Source organism: Leiobunum rupestre, chromosome 4 (assembly GCF_980474605.1).
Source record: "Leiobunum rupestre chromosome 4, qqLeiRupe1.1.hap1, whole genome shotgun sequence".
NCBI classification, from domain to species: Eukaryota; Metazoa; Arthropoda; class Arachnida; order Opiliones; family Sclerosomatidae; genus Leiobunum; species Leiobunum rupestre.
This window is the reverse complement of record NC_143387.1, coordinates 73,181,953-73,201,278: the sequence shown is the minus strand read 5'-3', so window position 1 is coordinate 73,201,278 and position 19,326 is coordinate 73,181,953. Positions and strand designations below refer to the sequence as shown.

General features: G+C 35.0%; 1 protein-coding gene and 1 long non-coding RNA gene across 3 annotated transcripts in view; both read right to left on the bottom strand.

Annotated features, from left to right (window-relative positions):
* LOC149948981 (mite group 2 allergen Tyr p 2-like) overlaps nucleotides 1-19,326 on the bottom strand; it is a 327,603-nt gene that overhangs the window by 14,177 nt on the left and 294,100 nt on the right. The window lies entirely within an intron of this gene.
* LOC149948992 (uncharacterized) lies at nucleotides 5,486-14,492 on the bottom strand. 2 transcript variants are annotated; one of them, XR_016480724.1, is made up of 6 exons: nucleotides 14,464-14,492; nucleotides 14,307-14,405; nucleotides 14,154-14,226; nucleotides 10,699-10,819; nucleotides 10,379-10,630; nucleotides 5,486-5,664 (listed from the first exon to the last, which is right to left on the bottom strand). It is a non-coding gene; the product is annotated as an uncharacterized LOC149948992 (long non-coding RNA). The 2 variants fall into 2 exon arrangements; XR_016480723.1 differs by lacking the exon at nucleotides 5,486-5,664 and having other exon boundaries at nucleotides 9,753-10,630.

Below are 19,326 nucleotides of genomic sequence, written 5' to 3'. Positions count from 1 at the left end.
TAGCTTACGTTAAAAGTACAGTTTGATGTAGTAAATACGTTTTCTGTAATTGAAAACTGTATGTTTTACATATATGGGAAGCTAAAATATACATGTTTGAAGGGAAAAATTCACAAGTTCATAACGATAACTTTTAATGAAAAATCAATTTTAAATATTTTAGATCACATTTATTACATAACACCATAAGTTTATTTTCGCAACGCTATTTTTTAATGACAGTATGTTTTTATAATAAAAATATATTTTAAAGGTAAAAGTATACTCTTACTTTTACCAAATAATAATAAACTATTCAGTTGGAAGCAGTGGCGTAGTTAGGGGGGCACAGGTGGCACGTGTATATACAATTTATGAATTTTATTAGTTTCCATTGTGTGCCCCCTCCGAAATGAAATCCCGGCTACGCTACTGGGTGGAACGTTACATTTATTATTATAAGCACTCACTTGAATCCCAAAATCGTCTGCTAAAACTCGTTCTTAGGTAACTAGCACCAAACACTCCTAGCTTTGTTAAACCTGGTGGTAGAAATGCGCAACTCGTTGATCCACCATAATCATGGAACTACGTACTCCCTTTAAGGTACTAATTGTTATCTCTCCGAGGGTACATTCCTGTTACGCAGTATAAAAAAATCTCTAATATTTTATTCAATGACGTTTTCGTCACTCTTTAATCATCAATATTTGAATTATTGCTGCGATACGCTAATGATTTAAGTTGCTGAATTCCAGGCAAAAGAAGGAACTTATTGTACTTTTGTTGACCTTTTTGTACTGATCGACATAACGATTAATTTTCTTTTATTTTCGGCGTCGGACTCTACCGCATACGATGGTCGACGTTTGTTCCGCACTTCAGCAGTGCTACTACTGGCGCCTCTAACGGCTGGTCAGAAGCTTCTCCCGTGTTTCTAATGGGGCAACAATTTTTTTTAGGGCGACGTCTGTCTAGTTAGCGAAGCGTATTAATAGTCTTTGCAGGAAAAATGTAGATTCTTAGATCGTAGAACTTCGTTTCTTCAAACTCTCGAACAATGTTGCCACTCCTTGGCATTTATACAGGATCTTGGCATTTTGAGGTCGATCTTGGCATCAGGGTATATATTTTCCACACTTTGGTATTTCGCCTAGGGTTTTTTTTTGGCCCAAACATCTTATATAATCCGTAGGATTTTCCTTTCGAAAACGTTACAAATTGGGATTTTACTATAATTTATCCTATTTAAGTTGGGCTTCTAAGTCACTACGAGGCCGTGCGAACAGGGTTGGCCACCTTGCGTACGAAGTATAAGTCAAACTATAAACATGGAAATCAGAATAATGCCCACCGATTAGAAGTTTAGAACCGTAGCTTTGTCTTTACTAAAACAGTACTTCCAACTGTATATTTTACACATTATTCAATATAATAAACATGAGTACCCGTAAATTATACAATACTTCCAACTGTATATTTCACACATTCTGCAATATAATAAACATGACTACCCGTCAAATATGCAGTACTTCCAACTGTATATTTTACATATTGTTAAGATAAAAATAACATTTAGACCTATTACCTGTAAATATAAATAACCTTTGTAAATATATTTTTTAATATATTGTGTGCCCTGTTCCGACCCCCCCCCCCGCTGCGCTCTCACTCGATATAAATAGCCAGTGTAAATAGCGATAAGGCGGAGAGTACCGACGCCTTCGTGCTCAAACGATTCAATCCCTAGAGACAGGGCCTAATGTGTGGTTGATTAGTTTCACGGGTACGAGTGCGGTTGGGAACAAGATCACAGGGTTCTTCACTGTTAAACTTAGACACCATCTCATAATTCCTTAACAATATTCTGCAATGTAATAAACGTGACTACCCGTCAAATATGCAGTACTTCCAACTGTATATATTACACATTCTTCAATATAATACACATATGAACCCGTAAATTATACAATACTTAAAACTGTATATTTCACACATTCTACAATGTAATAAACGTGACTACCCGTAAAATATACAGTACCTCAGACTGTATATTTCACATATTCCTCGATATATTAAATATATCTTACTGTACAATATACGGTAATTTGAGCTGTATATTTTACAAATTATTCAATATAATAAACATAACTTACGGTAAAATATACAGTACTTCAGAATGTATATTTCACATATTTTTTCATAAAATACAAATAACTGTAAAATATACTGAGGGGCGAACTGTAGTTTAAACATTTTTAGCTAGAAACTGTACTATAGTGTATGTAAAATGTATAGAGTTACCTACTGTTATGTTTACATATTGTCCTGTAACAACAAAAACCTCTACCGTAAACTTTTAAATGTAAAATCTACATTTTGTTTATGTACATAAATTTCACGAAATGATCCAGTTCAATCTACAGTAACGACATGGACACCCGTGGGTCCAAAATATACCTGTAAATTCGACAGCATAATTTTCTCTCAGTGCACCCTCCTACGCATTGTAACCCGGCCACCTGTTTAAGGCATTAAAAGTCGCTCGATGACTTGGGTCTAAGGTGGTGCCTTGGGTATTAGCCTAGCTGATTATTGTTATTATTATTATCATTACATGGAAATATGGGTATAATGCCATGGTAACGGAATCCCCCCGTTTGCTAGTCATGTATTGCTGCCACAAAAAAACCGTCGGGCCACTTAGGTAGTTTTAAAACCAACAAGCGCGTTAAAGAAATGTATACGTGGGACGTTATAAATGCTGACATAACTCGATTCAATTAAATCAAGTAAGACTTGTCAGAAGTAACAAAACCCGCCAACTCAGCCTCCGGCGCTAATTAAATCCGCCTCACCATCATTCTAAACCGTGGGAGGTCATCGGTATTGACCTAAAAGGCCCCATACCCAAATGGTAGTTGTTGGCAAAGAACTATCCAATTCTGATGAAACTACCCAGATTTATCAGACTAAAGCAGGCCACTTAAAAGAATCCACCTAAAAAATCCAAATTTTTTCAAATCTCAAAATCAGGGTTGGCAAAAACCCGGCCAAAACAGGTTTTAGCCGGGACATATGGGAAAAACTGGTAAAATGCGGAAAAAATGGAAAAAACCGGAAAGAAGTGGGAAAAACTCTTTTCATGCTAAATTATTCATTGATATATCTATTAAGTGACTAATTTGGTCATTGCAAATAGGAGATATGAAAAAAGGCCAGAAGAAGAGTGATTAGAATAGAAGAATATACTGCTTTTATTATTTATTTTTTATTGAATTTTGTCACTATAGGTGGAAAAAACCATGGAAGTTCGATTTTCCACACGGTTTTTAACAGGAAAACAATAGGTGGTAAAAACCACGGAAAAATCTAGTTTTTTCCACCCGGTTTTTTCCACCCTTGGCAAAATTGTGGCAACCCTGCTCAAAATAGTAGACCGTTTTTGCCCTTTTCCTGTGAAGGATTTCTGCCTTTACTCGGATGTTGTAAGCAAACTAGATTGCCCAGTATTATAAATCCTGGTTAAGCCAAAAATCCTTCGCAGGACTGATGAGCAACAAAAGGGCGAAGTCGATGTACACTGAGAGAAAAAACCGTAGTTTTAACAGAACATTTTTACATGAAAATATGATGCAACACGTTGATAGAATAGTCCTGTAAATATTACCGGGTTTTGGTATTTTTTAAAGAGAATATTTACAGGAATAACGTGTATTCTTTAAGAAAAGTATTTACCGTAAAAAGTACTGAAGACGTACGTAAAAACCTTTAGCACACTTTAAATCTGTATAAATTACAGGGAAAATGTCTGTGAAATGGTCAGTGCATATTGCAAAATTAACATAAATATAATGCTTTCGCTCAGTAAGTTAGCTTACGTTAAAAGTACAGTTTGATGTCGTAAATACGTTTTATGTAATTGAAAACTGTATGTTTTACATATATGGGAAGCTAAAATATACATGTTTGAAGGGAAAAATTCACAAGTTCATAACGAGAACTTTTAATGAAAAATAAATTTTAAATATTTTAGACCACATTTATTACATAACACCATAAGTTTATTTTCGCAACGCTATTTTTTAATGACAGTATGATTTTCTAATAAAAATTTATTTTAAAGGTAAAAGTATTCTCTTACTTTTACCAAATAATAATAAACTATTCAGTTGGAACCAGTGGCGTAGTTAGGGGGGCACAGGTGGCACGTGTATATACAATTTATGTATTTTATTTGTTTCCATTGTGTGCCCCCTCCGAAATTAAATCCCGGCTACGCTACTGGGTGGAACGTTACATTTATTATTATAAGCGCTCACTTAAATCCCAAAATCATCTGCTAAAACTCGTTCTTAGGTAACTAGCACCAAACACTCCTAGCTTTGTTAAACCTGGTGGTAGATATGCGGAACTCGTTGATCCACCATAAACATGGAACTACGTACTCCCTTTAAGGTACTAACTTTTATCTCTCCGAGGGTACATTCCTGTTACGCGGTATAAAAAAATCTCTAATATTTTATTCAATGACGTTTTCGTCACTCTTTAATCATCAATATTTGAATTATTGCTGTGATACGCTAATGTTTTAAGTTGCTGAATTCCAGGCAAAAGAAGGAACTTATTGTACTTTTGTTGACCTTTTTGTACTGATCGACATAACGATTAATTTTCTTTTATTTTCGGCGTCGGACTCTACCGCATACGATGGTCGACGTTTGTTCTGCACTTCAGCAGTGCTACTACTGGCGCCTCTAACGGCTGGTCAGAAGCTTCTCCCGTGTTTCTAATGGGGTAACAATTTTTTTGTAGGGCGACGTCTGTCTAGTTAGCGAAGCGTATTAATAGTCTTTGCAGGAAAAATGTAGAATATTAGATCGTAGAACTTCGTTTCTTCAAACTCTCGAACAATGTTGCCACTCCTTGGCATTTATCCAGGATCTTGGCATTTTGAGGTCGATCTTGCCATCAGGGTATATATTTTCAACACTTTGGCATTACAAATTGGGATTTTACTATAATTTAACCTATTTAAGTTGGGCTTCTAGGTCACTACGAGGCCGTGCGAACAGGGTTGGCAACCTTGCGTACGAAGTATAAGTCAAACTATAACCATAGAAATCAGAAAGTAACTACATGTAGAACGATTTTTGCAAGGGCGGAATGCCCACCGATTAGAACCGTAGCTTTGTCTTTACTAAAACAGTAAGTTTCTTCCAACTGTATATTTTACACATTCTTTAATATAATAAACATGAGTACCCGTGAATTATACAATACTTCCAACTGTATATTTCACACATTCTGCAATATAATAAACATGACTACCCGTCAAATATGCAATACTTCCAACTGTATATTTTACATATTGTTAAGATAAAAATAACATTTAGACTTTTTACCTGTAAATATAAATAACCTTTGTAAATATATTTTTTAATATATTGTGTGCCCTGTTCCGACCCCCCCGCTGCGCTCTCACTCGATATAAATAGCCAGTGTAAATGGCGATAGGGCGGAGAGTACCGACGCCTTCGTGCGATTCAATCCCTAGAGACAGGGCCTGATGTCCATGCCTAGGGTTGTTGATTAGTTTCACGGGTACGAGTGCGGTTGGGAACAAGATCACAGGGTTCTTCACAGTTAAACTTAGACACCATCTCATCATTTCTTAACAATATTCTGCAATGTAATAAACGTGACTACCCGTCAAATATGCAGTACTTCAAACTGTATATTTTACATATTCTTCTATGTAATAAACGTGTCTACCCGTAAATTATACAGCACTTCCAACTGTATATTTTACACATTCTTCAATATAATACACATAAGAACCTGTAAATTATACAATACTTAAAACTGTATATTTCACACATTCTGCAATGTAATAAACATGACTACCCGTCAAATATGCAGTACTTCAAACTGTATATTTTAAATATTCTTCAATGTAATAAACGTGACTACCCGTAAATTATACAATACTTCCCACTGTATATTTTACACATTCTTCAATATAATACACATACGTACCCGTAAAATATAATATATATTTCACATATTCCTCGATATATTAAATATATCTTACTGTACAATATACGGTAATTTGAGCTGTATATTTTACAAATTCTTCAATATAATAAACATAACTTACGGTAAAATATACAGTATTTCAGACTGTATATTTCACATAATTTTTCTATAAAATACAAATAACTGTAAAATATACTGAGGGGCGAACTGTAGTTTAAACATTTTTAGCTAGAAACTGTACTATAGTGTATGTAAAATGTATAGAGTTACCTACTGTTATGTTTACATATTGTCCTGTAACAACAAAAACCTCTACCGTAAACTTTTAAATGTAAAATCTACATTTTGTTTATGTACATAAATTTCACGAAAAGATCCAGTTCAATCTACAGTAACGACATGGACACCCGTGGGTCCAAAATATACCTGTAAATTCGACAGCATATCTTTCTCTCAGTGTATACCGTTCGATTTTTATTGGTGAAATTTGTATAGAAATCCTTCATCAGAATATTAAAACAGTAGTCAGTGATATGATATCACAGAGACTGTTTTGGTCGGTAATACATATACAGGCTGGAAGCATAGACTAAGGAAGGTGAAACCTTCCTTAGTCTATGGTGGAAGCCTCAGCCGTGATCCAGCCTCGGTACTTCTCCTAGTACATCAGAGTGCTGCGGGTGGAACACTTCTACAGGCGCTGCCTTGGCTATTTAATCCGATAAAAATCCATGACAATTTGATCGTTACATAAACCAAACTGACCTTATATTTAAAAATTCGGATAAATCCAATAATGTCCGGATATATCTAAATTAATCCGAGTTTTTTCCAACCCTGGTTGTAATATACTACACTGAGAGAAAAATATGCTGTCGAATTTACAGTTATATTTTGGACCCACGGGTGTCCATGTCGTTACTGTAGATTGAACTGGATCTTTTCGTGAAAATTATGTACATAAACAAAATGTAGATTTTACATTTAAAAGTTTACGGTAGAGGTTTTTGTTGTTACAGGACAATATGTAAACATAACAGTAGGTAACTATATACATTTACATACACTATAGTACAGTTTCTAGCTAAAAATGTTTAAACTACAGTTCACCCCTCAGTATATTTTACAGTTATTTGTATTTTATGGAAAAATATGTGAAATATACAGTCTGAAGTACTGTATATTTTACCGTAAGTTATGTTTATTATATTGATGAATTTGTAAATATACAGCTCAAATTACCGTATATTGTACAGTAAGATATATTTAATATATCGAGGAATATGTGAAATATACAGTCTGAGGTACTGTATATTTTACGGGTAGTCACGTTTATTACATTGAAGAATATGTAAAATATACAGTTTGAAGTACTGCATATTTGACGGGTAGTCATGTTTATTACATTGCAGAATGTGTGAATTATACAGTTTTAAGTATTGTATAATTTACGGGTTCGTATGTGTATTATATTGAAGAATATGTAAAATATACAGTTTGAAGTACTGCATATTTGACGTGTAGTCACGGTTATTACATTGCAGAATATTGTCAAGAAATTATGAGATGGTGTCTAAGTTTAACTGTGAAGAACCCTGTGATCTTGTTCCCAACCGCACTCGCACCCGTGAAACTAATCGACAATCCTAGGCATGGACATCAGGCCCTGTCTCTAGGGATTGAATCGTTTGAGCACGAAGGCGTCGGTACTCTCCGCCCTATGGCCATTTACACTGGCTATTTATATCGAGTGAGAGCGCAGCGGGGGGGGGGTCGGAACAGGGTACACAATATATTAAAAAATATATTTACAAAGGTTTTTTATATTTACAGGTAAATGGTCTAAATGTTATTTTTATCTTAACAATATGTAAAATATACAGTTGGAAGTACTGCATATTTGACGGGTAGTCATGTTTATTATATTGCAGAATGTGTGAAATATACAGTTGGAAGAATTGTATAATTTAGGGGTACTCATTTTTATTATATTGAAGAATGTGTAAAATATACAGTTGGAAGTACTGTTTTAGTAAAGACAAAGCTACGGTTCTAATCGGTGGGCATTCCGCCTTTGCAAAAATCGTTCTACATGTAGTTACTTTCTGATTTCTATGTGTATAATTTGACTTATACTTCGTACGCAAGGTTGCCAACCCTGTTCGCACGGCCTCGTAGTGACCTAGAAACCCAACTTAAATAGGATAAATTATAGTACAATCCCAATTTGTAACGTTTTCGAAAGGAAAATCCTACGGATAATATAAAATCTTTGGGCCAAAAAAACCCCTAGGTGAAATGCCAAAGTGTTGAAAATATATACCCTGATGCCAAGATCGACCTCAAAATGACAAGATCCTGGATAAATGCCAAGGAGTGGCAACATTGTACGAGAGTTTGAAGAAACGAAGTTCTACGATCTAAGAATCTGCATTTTTCCTGCAAAGACTATTAATACGCTTCGCTAACTAGACAGACGTTGCCCTACAAAAAATTGTTACCCCATTAGAAACACGGGAGAAGCTTCTGACCAGCCGTTAGAGGCGCCAGTTGTAGCACTGCTGAAGTGCAGAACAAACGTCGACCATAGTATGCGGTAGAGTCCGACGCCGAAAATAAAAGAAAATTAATCGTTATGTTGATCAGTACAAAAAGGTCAACAAATTTACAATAAGTTCCTTCTTTTGCCTGGACTTCATCAACTTAAAACATTAGCGTATCACAGCAATAATTCAAATATTGATGATTAAAGAGTGACGAAAACGTCATTGAATAAAATATTAGAGATTTTTTTATACTGCGTAACAGGAATGTACCCTCGGAGAGATACAAATTAGTACCTTAAAGGGAGTATGTAGTTCCATGTTTATGGTGGATCAACGAGTTCCGCATTTCTACCACCAGGTTTAACAAAGCTAGGAGGGTTTGGTGCTAGTTACCTAAGAACGAGTTTTAGCAGACGATTTTGGGATTTAAGTGAGCGCTTAGAATAATAAATGTAACGTTCCACCCAGTAGCGTAGCCGGGATTTAATTTCGGAGGGGGCACACAATGTAAACAAATAAAATACATAAATTGTATATACACGTGCCACCTGTGCCCCCTAACTACGCCACTGGTTCCAACTGAATAGTTTATTATTATTTGGTAAAAGTAAGAGTATACTTTTACCTTTAAAATATATTTTTATTAGAAAAACATACTGTCATTAAAAAATAGCGTTACGAAAAAAAACTTATGGTGTTATGTAATAAATGTGGTCTAAAATATTTAAAATTGATATTTCATTAAAAGTTCTCGTTATGAACTTGTTAATTTTTCCCTTAAAACATGTATATTTTAGCTTCCCATATATGTAAAACATACAGTTTTCAATTACATAAAACGTATTTACGACATCAAACTGTACTTTTAACGTAAGCTAACTCACTTAAAGAAAGCATTATATTTATGTTAATTTTGCAATGCGCACTGACAATTTCACAGATATTTTCCCTGTAATTTATATAGATTTAAAGTGTGCTAAAGGTTTTTACGTACCTCTTCGGTACTTTTTACGGTAAACACCTTTCTTAAAGAATACACGTTATTCCGGTAAATATTCTCTTTAAAAAATACCAAAACCCGGTAATATTTACAGGACTATTCTGTCAACGTGTTGCATCATATTTTCATGTAAAAATTTTCTGTTAAAACTACGGTTTTTTCTCTCAGTGTACTGTACTAAATGGGTTGAGGTGCTCTCGCTTAAAAGATCAACGGCCACAACCATAGCAAATAAGCTATAGTAGACGAGGTTTTTATTAAGGTTGGTGTGCCACTTCGGGTTGTCTCGGAAAACGGGGGGTGGGGGAATTTGTATCAAAGGTAATGGGCACGGCCTTTGAAAGTTTCGGAGTGAATCATAAGCTCACTTTTTTATTTATTCGCCCCAAAGCAATCAGAGCGTGCGCGCGAATAAAAACCTCGTTATTATAATTGCCTCCTATGTCACCAATACTCATCAAGACTGGGTTTCGGGCTACAACAATACGCGTACTCCTTATGGTTCATAAGTCAACGGGTTATACTCCCACCTATATGAATTCTGGCCGAGAGCTGTACGTACTCCTCATTATTTCATCCCCGATAACGTTTATGTCAATGAAAAATCAGAGGCGTCAAATATCCAAGTACATAGTTTAAAAATAGCCCTCTAGTTCAAGAGACATTAGTTCGTAATAAATAATACCCATTTCCAGTCCAGATTTTGGATTTGTGGATTTTTTTCCAAAATTTGTACGGGATTTGGCCAAATGTCCGACCCCTCGCCCATTTGAGATGGTCCCTATGAAGTGTTGTGAACATTATCCGGACATACCACATTTCGCAACTTTAGGACTTTCCGCCTTTAGAAACGGTTGAGGGGTGAAAATGACCGGACATCGACAGCCGCCCACGTTATAATCTTTGTCCCCGATAAGTTAAACTCAGGGCTAATATCAATTGAGATAATAACTCCGTTGGTCTGATAATTTATCTTTGACATTTTCACACCAAAATCTGATACGATTACAGCCCAATCTTCAGGAAAGGCGTAAGTAGATAAATAATCCCCAATTGGAGGTAATTGCTAAAAATAGAACATTTATATCAAAAATATTATAATGATTTTATGAAACATTTAAAATAAACTCTTACTGTTAAAGAAGGTATCTGTGTCACTTCACTTTCAAGAACTGGGCTTGGGTATTCTTCAGAAGTAACTGCACTAGCGCAATAACCATTGGGCAGTCTTCAGCAGTTTCTGCATTTGCACCAACTGTTAAAGGACGTCGCATTCAATAATTGCGCATTCTTCAGAATTACATGCACTTGCGCAAATCATCTTACTTTTTATACACTCTTAAAAATAAGGCGTTGTAAAGGTGTTTAAGGGTGTTATAATGGTTTGAAAGGGGTGTGAAAATGGTGTATAGCCTCTTGTTAATGAACGAAAAAGTCTCCAAAGGGTGTTATAAAGGAGTGAGATAGGTTTAAACACCATTATTACACCTTTGAGGGAGTTACACTACACCCTTTAGGGCAAAAGTAAGGTGTTAAAAGAGCATATAATAAAGAGGTTTTATCTTACAAAAAAGGTGTTTAGGGAAACCTTAAAAGCGCCCTTGTAAAGGATTACCTCTACACCATATACTACGAATATTGAAACATAAATGGTATTAGAAGCACCTTTTAGGAAGGTGTAGTTACTCTTTTTATACTGTTAAAAACACCCTTTTGAAGATCGAAGTGACACCCATAAATGATTAGATTACACTTTTTATGTTCTAATTAGCACCTTTTAAGATCTGAATTAACACCTCTCGGGATCCAAATTAACACCGATTTGCCAAAGTGTTAATACGCCTTTTCAAGAGTTAAACACACCTTTAAGAGTGTAAATAAGCCCTTTTGTTAGAGTTAAATAGCATCTATAAAGGTGTTAATAGGCCCTTTTCAAGAGTTAAATAGCATCTATAAAGGTGTTAATAGGCCCTTTTGTTAGAGTTAAATAACACCTTTGAAAGTGTTAATACGCCCTTTTTAAGAGTTCAATAGCATCTTTAAAGGTGTTAATAGGCCCTTTTGTTAGAGTTAAATAACACCTTTAAAAGTGTTAATACGCCTTTTCAAGAGTTAAAACACATCTTTAAGAGTGTTAATAAGCCCTTTTTAAGAGTTAAATAACACTTTTAAAAGTGTTAATACGCCCTTTTGTTAGAGTAAAATAGAACCTTTAAAAGTGTTAATACACCCTTTTTAAGAATTAAATCACACCTTTAAACGTGTTAATACGCCCATTTGTAGGGTTAAATCACACATTTAATACTACAGGTTTAAGCACATCGTATTATTAAATGACAATCAAAAATCAAATAATTGCATATATATATTTTGTAAATATTTGTGAATAATTATCTGTTTTTAAATGTTATTGGAATTTCAATTTATCTTATTGTTAAATTTACTTATTGGTTTAAGCAAGAAGTGTTAAAATTTCTATAAAATGCGAATTAAAGAAGAAATAATGACCAATAAATATCATGTTTTTGATTGATAGTGACACCTATTATCACGTTAAGTCGAAAGTTTCAGTCCAACCTGGGCTTTAGTGTCAATTTTTGAATTCTTGCTTGAAAATCTACAACGCCTGGGCCAATGAAATGATCCACAACCCCAAGTTTCCCCACTGCGCAAAGCGTATCAACATCCGTGAATTCTACACAACAGAGCTGGTCCGAGATGATCAGAAATTACGCCTCAAGTAATATCTTCATCGAGGGTGATTAGTTAAAGGAAAAGTCCAGGTTGTTTAAAACTTATACTCAAAAATATCCGTCGTAAAATTGTATCTTTTTTTAATGACGAGAAATAAATTTTTAAACGAGCCAAATTTCCCCGCCAAGCGATCTGCCATTTTGTTTCGCGGTGACATTTTAGGACTTTATTCACGCGCTGTTCGCGCTATAACAGCGCTCTGTTCCCTGCGCGCGCTTGCTCCGCGTGCGGTCTGTCTGAGGGAAGACGAAAGAAAATGGCAGCTCACTTGGCGGGTAAATTTTGCTCGTTTAAAAATTAATTTCTCGTCATTAAAAAAAGATACAATTTTACGACTGATATTTTTGAGTATTTTTAAACATGATCTTTGAAATAGACCCAAGTTTTACCCAACCTGGACTTTTCCTTTAAATAAAATACGATAAAGATATTTTTTCGTGCTTAAGCTATCAATAAGTTTTTATACATATTTTATCTCTCCGTCATTCGGTTTTTTAACAGATAAGAATACTTTTTTACACGTTTGGTTTTCGGTATAAAACACCCTGGCATTATTGTTCCTTGTCGCAGTTTTATTTACGTCTTAGGTGTAGCCGGTTCGTTGTTGTGTTGCTTTGGTAATACTGAAATTTTTAAAAACTGTCTCGATCACTTTGCCGTGCTGTAAGCTTTTACACTTTCTTCATTGAAAAACAACTTCTTCGAATTAGTTTAATTGAAACGATGTGAAATGAAAAAATATATATTAGTTTAAAAATAAATATCAATTTGTATTCAACTACATTAGTTTTTTGTATTTTCACTGTTTCTATTGGTAAAATAGTATTTATTAGAAACACAATTCCTTTAACAATCTTTCAAGGGTGTTTTTCAAACCGACAAAAGGTGTTATTGAACACTTTCATATGGCATACTAAAACCATTACAATTGTGAGTGAGCTATTAGGTGCAATGTACCTTTTAAAAGGTCATTTAAACAGATTTATAGGTTAATTTATTTATTAAAGGTGTGATTTTACTTTGCAAGGGGCATATTTATACCTTTAAAACAGTGATTTTACTCCTTAAATGAGCATATTTATAAATCTAAAGGTGTGATTAAAGTCTTACCAGGTGCAACTAAACTGTTTTAAAGTGTGCATTTACACCATTGAAAGTGTGATTTTACTCTTTAAAAAGACGTATTTACACCTCTGTAGGTGTTATTTATCTCTTACCAAGTGCAATTTCTCTGTTTTAAAGGGAGCATTTACACCTTTAAAAGAGTGATTTTACTTTTTAAAATAACCTAATTACACCTCTGTAGGTGCGATTCAACTCTTATCAGGTGCAATTTTTATCTTTTAAATTGTGTATCTACACCTTTTGAATTGTGATTGTACACTTTAAAGGTTAGATGTAACTCTCACCAGGTGCAAATTACACCTTTAAGAGTGTGCATTTATTATTTAAAGGTGTTCTATAACTCTTTAAAAGGGTTTTGAACTCCTTCACGGGTTTGATTTTTCCTTTTAATACGCGTATTGCCACCTTTAAAGGCATGATTTAATGCTTAAAGGTACAAAATGACTCTTTAAAGATGTATTTTCTGCCGCCAAAAGGTATACATTGTAATTGTATAATTTTAAAGGTGTAGTTACTGCCGAAAAAGGGTGCAATTGCATACATTTAAAGGTGTAGTTTCTGTTACAAACAGGAGTATTTTCGTTTCAAAAGGTGTTCTTTGTATCGCGAAAGGGTGTACATTAAGTATCTGAAAGGTGTCATATTTGTGGCGAAGAAAAAGGTGTTATGAAGCACCCGTTTTTTTAAGAGTGTAGTACGTGTCTCCTCACTTTCATTGACCATTGAGCAGTCTTTAGAAATACCTGTACTTGGACAACCATCATTGTAAATGTTATTAAAGGGCTATGAAATAGAAATGTGAAAAATATGAAATACATTGTTCAAGGCTTAAGAAAATTTAAAAAATGCGCAAACTTTCTTACTGAGTTTGCCTTTTCTGGTGCCTTAACTTCTCGTTTGTTCACAAAATTAAAAAAAAAAATCATAAAAAGGTACTAGAGGTTTTGTAACTGTCGTGAGATCTTGCAAAGAATATATGTTAAATCTGCTCTCAAAAGAACTTCAATAATGAAAATATACCTTCTTGCGAACAGTGTTCATTATTTTCGATATGAACAGTGGGCTCTCGAGGTTTCAATATTGAAACTATAGGCTTTAACAACGGGATTACTAAAACATTTAACTGTAAATACTTTCGGTGTAAATTTAAATTACAGATATAAGATTACCACTTACCATGTGCTTTTTGTACAACAGGCAACCATGACTGAGTTTTAAAAACTCATCCCCTAAATGCTTTGAATACAAATACGTCGAATATTTTACATCGTTGACCGAAAATCTGGTTTTATGTTTTGAAAGCCAATTAACCCATTGATGGCAATAAATTGGTTTGGATTTTAGTTTTGGAAAAAAAAATTATGATTTCCATATGAGGTGCGTGATAATACCGAGAATCACTATTACAGCCAGAAAATACACAATGTTTAGTTTTCCCCATCTTACCTTACTACGCAATTTTTTTTAAATTAAAATGTTAAAAGAATCCATCACTACACGAGTTCAATATTTTATCATACAGAGCGCGCTCAGAACCGAAAAATACCGACCGGAAAGTTAAGCGGATATTGTACCCAAATCCGTTTCATTCCCCTTGTCACCCCCAAATAGAGGGTTACGTTGAGGAAGCGAAAAGCTTAGTACAGCAAAAGGTATGCGAATGGGATAGCTGTCCTGGAGAATCTTTTATTTGTCTAAGATTCAAATAAAACTAACAATCGTGTTTGCCCTAAATTAAGGAGTGGCGGCGCCAGCAATAAGCAGTGCTAGTCAGCTGCCTTCTCTACTTACAGAGGGGAGCCTACAAAATTGAAAAATGGGACACATTATGCGAAACCAAACTTCAAAAACATTATATTTTGAACAAGCTGTTTTGATTTAGGGATCTTACCCTGATGCCCGATTAATGCGGCGCTCTCGGCTTCATTTTCGAAAGCTTGTTTCATTTTTAAGAACAGGACGGCATATAACGCTGGTTTGGACTTAAGTACAGCTAGATAATACTAGAACACAGACGAACTATTTTTGATGAGCGCATTTCGTGTTCTTGTAAATAGCGGCTTATTTAACAAAAAATCCAGTGTTAATAGTTGTAGATTTCAAACAGTTTTTTTAGGAATTTACACTTAAAATTGTTGGGACGATTTTTAGAGTTCCATCCAATCTCCTTCACGCTTGAAGAGTAAGCTGCTTCACCTAAAAAATTAAACCAACCAGGCACCTTGGATAAATAATACTAGTTCATACCTGGATATATCACTTTATAGTCCCGCGTGCATTTGCTAAGTGTTTGTTACGGATTCTGCCTTGTAGAAGGATACGTGTTACGGGAGTTTTGGAAATTCTCCGCTCACTTCGTCGAAGCGGCGCTGCTGTCGCAAAACCCATTTGCTGGTTAGGTTTTATTTCAAGTGATATATCCCGGTAGGAACTAGTATTATTAATCCAAGCAGGCACCTCATTTGTCAATTAAAGGGGCTCCAAAGTTCGGTGGCCAAAAAAAAAGGAGCATGCTTTTCATCCCCCCAATCCCTCACTCGGCCTTGGCAGAGGCGGGCAGAGTCAACCGTAAATTACACACTTTACTGACTTTACACACATTTTGCCACCGAACTTTGGAGCCCCTTTAATCTGACGTATTCCGATGCGACTGAATAAATAAATAGATACAAACTTCATTATTGGTCAATCTAAATGAAATTGACAAATCACCCCCGTTACTGTGATACAATTATAACTAAAACTAAATCTTTTTCAAAACTAAGAGACGTCTGCTTAGACGTCTGAGCACTACAAATAAAACTGGGCAGATAAAAAGATATTTATGATTCTGGTTTTTAGAACCCTACAATTTTTTTCTAATAGTTATTTAAAGTTACGTTCACACGTAAGCGGTAGAAAACGTTTAAATAGGTTTAAAATGATTTAGCCGCATTCACACATCTACTTCGAAACGTTTTGAATCGATATCAAGGCAAAGTGTGAACGTGGCTTAAGTTTATTCATAAAAGATAAAATATGGCAAAGAGAAAAGACATTGCTCAGCTTCAATACATGTCTTAAATTAATCTGACGTTACTTACATAATATGGCAATAATAAATTAGATTCATTGAAATAACTTTTTTATAAGTGTATTATGTAAAGCGTATCAGTATTTTAGCCAAGTTAACTATTTTAAGGGGAGTAAAAGCTGGTGTGATTTGAGTGTTAGGTAAATATTTAAGTTAAATGTTAGTAATGTAGATTTTAAAACCTAAGCCTAGGTCCCCAGAATAAAATATAGGGAACAAATGGTTATGGTCATACCTTTCAAAAACCCTGAAACTAGCATATTTGTAAAAAATAGTCAAAGCACAAATCAGTACTTTTGGGAAAGTAGCCCCAGGCGTGCAGGGACCCCACCGTCGAACAGTATTCCAGCAAAAAAAACTAATTTAAAAAGCTAAAATGCCGATATTTCTGATAGTGTTACCGACCGGGCACGTTTCCCATCATCATTAACAAATGATTGACAAGACCGAAAGTACAAAAAACCCCGCACCCTAAAACAAAGGATGAAAAAAGGAACCCCGGGGCCGAGAGACCTGCAGGCGAAAACTCATGTACCGATACCGTCCCTAAATAATCCAGTAACGTTAGGCAAAATTTGTGATCAAACTTCGGAAAAATTGCTTCCGTTCTTAATTTTGGCACCTTATTTTATTCATTATATAAAATGTCAAAAGTCCCCATCCTTTGGTTGTAAGCGCAATTTTTATGTCGGGAAATAGGCGCGTAAAAATGGTCTTTAGCTAATAACTCCGTTTGTCTATAAAACCAATTACGAAAATTAGGACCCGGCTCTTTTCTACAAAACGGTTCCAATGAATATTTCGGAATATTGGGCGCAATCGCAGTTTGAACGTTAATCCCGAAACGCGTTTTACAATGTTGCGCCTTTACATTTCTTTTTTTTTATTGTGACGGGTGGGACAATACAGTCCGCTCGTCCATTTGATTAAACAGGTGCGAGATATGTGTTACGGCCACGCCAACGGGGGGATACATGGGGATAGGGTTGGGACACCCGTGGCGGAAGTATGACAACCACCCGTTGGGGGATTAGTGGTCGTCCTCACACGGCCTTCCACAAACTCTGCCTCCCGGACGCCTGGGATTACAGGAGTGAGCCACTACTCCCGGCCCTTTACATTTCTTATTGTAAGGTTTGGTAATGTCTTCCATCGTGTTAAAAACTTTACCTAGTATGTCACCTAAGATAAAACCATTGAATATTATATTAAAAAATATATTAAATAAAAAATAAAGACTTGATAATGCAATAAAAAGTCGCATAATAGATCAATAAAAATACTAATGTAAGAATAATAATAATAATCAGCTATACTAATACTTTCTCAGAGTAACTAAGAAAATGAAAAAAGCGCTGACCTTGTAAAGAAACCCTATATTCTCAAATGAATGTATTAGGAAGGATTTGAACCACGAAGCGGCCACTGCCCTCTCCAACGCCCTATTTTATTTCCGAAACATTTATAACAAGTTGGCAAGCCAAAATATACCTCTCCTCGGAAGAATTGTCCCTAGTGGTATTAATTTCTCGATATAACCCTTAAAGATATATCTCCGCAATTTAGAGTTATTTGTTAAAAATGTTATCCCAGTTCTATTCCACCCGGTATAGAATTTTAATTAAAATAATTGAGACGAAACGACCAATTTTAATTTATTCAGAATATCGTAAGTTAAGTAGTTACAGCAGTGAGTTAGACGTACTATAACAATGCACAATTGAATAAAACCCTTTTTCAGTACAAGTTTATCAGTTGAATATAATACAAAGCAAATTTTAATGAAAAAATATCTACAGAGGGTATTATAACGACCATTCGCTTTTTAGTTTATAATTTTAACGGAATCGGGCCGATTTTAATTAAACGATAGTTTATCGAAATTTTGTTGAAAGAATATTCCCTAAGGCCGCGCGATACCCTTACGAAAAATATCTTAAGAAATCTTAAGAACATTTGTAACGAAAATGTTTGGGAATTTCTTACGAGTTCCGCTTGGGAAACATTGGGAAGTTTGGCACCTTTTTCCATGACCGCTCTTAAGAATTTCTTAAGAACATTTGAAAAGGAATTCGTAACATTTCCCAAAGAAATTCCCTCCGCTTCCCATGGATATTACCATCGCTTCTTAAGAATTGTCCCTTGCCCTCCCAAGGCTTTTCTCTTAGTTTCCCACGGATTTTCCCTTCGCTTCCCAAGGACCGAGGCAGCAAAATCTCGTTGATAAACCGTTTGTGAATCGTTCAAACTATGTTGAGAGGTAAACGTTATGAAATGGTTGGCGATGTCATCAAAATAGACGGTTTATTAAACGGTTGATATTAAGTCTTAATACTAACAGAAAGCCAAGTATGAACGATATATGATTAACGTTTATTTGAAGTATATATTAAATGAAACCCTAACTATTAAATTATGTAAAATTCACCAAGTATGAGCGTTTAAGAACTGACGTCGATTAAACGTAAAGTATTAGTGCCAATCTACCGTCATATTCATCACGAAAGTACAACGCTACCATAACTCTCTCCACGCATGGCACCGTTCCCTATATAACCAACTGATTTATGCCAATTTAAAACAATTATACGTTGATTACACAATAGTGTCCTTTTTAGCATAGGGCCTAGTGTCTATAGAAGAAGGCTTTTAAAAATATTACTATACTTTAAGCGTTTTTCGTGTGTAGGGCCAAAGAATAAAGAAACTCTGTCTTTGGCTAAAACCAAAGTGTAGTATCTTGTGTATAGCGGATATACCTAATTATTAAATTAATCCAATTAATTAAAAGATGTTTTGCCGACCTTAAC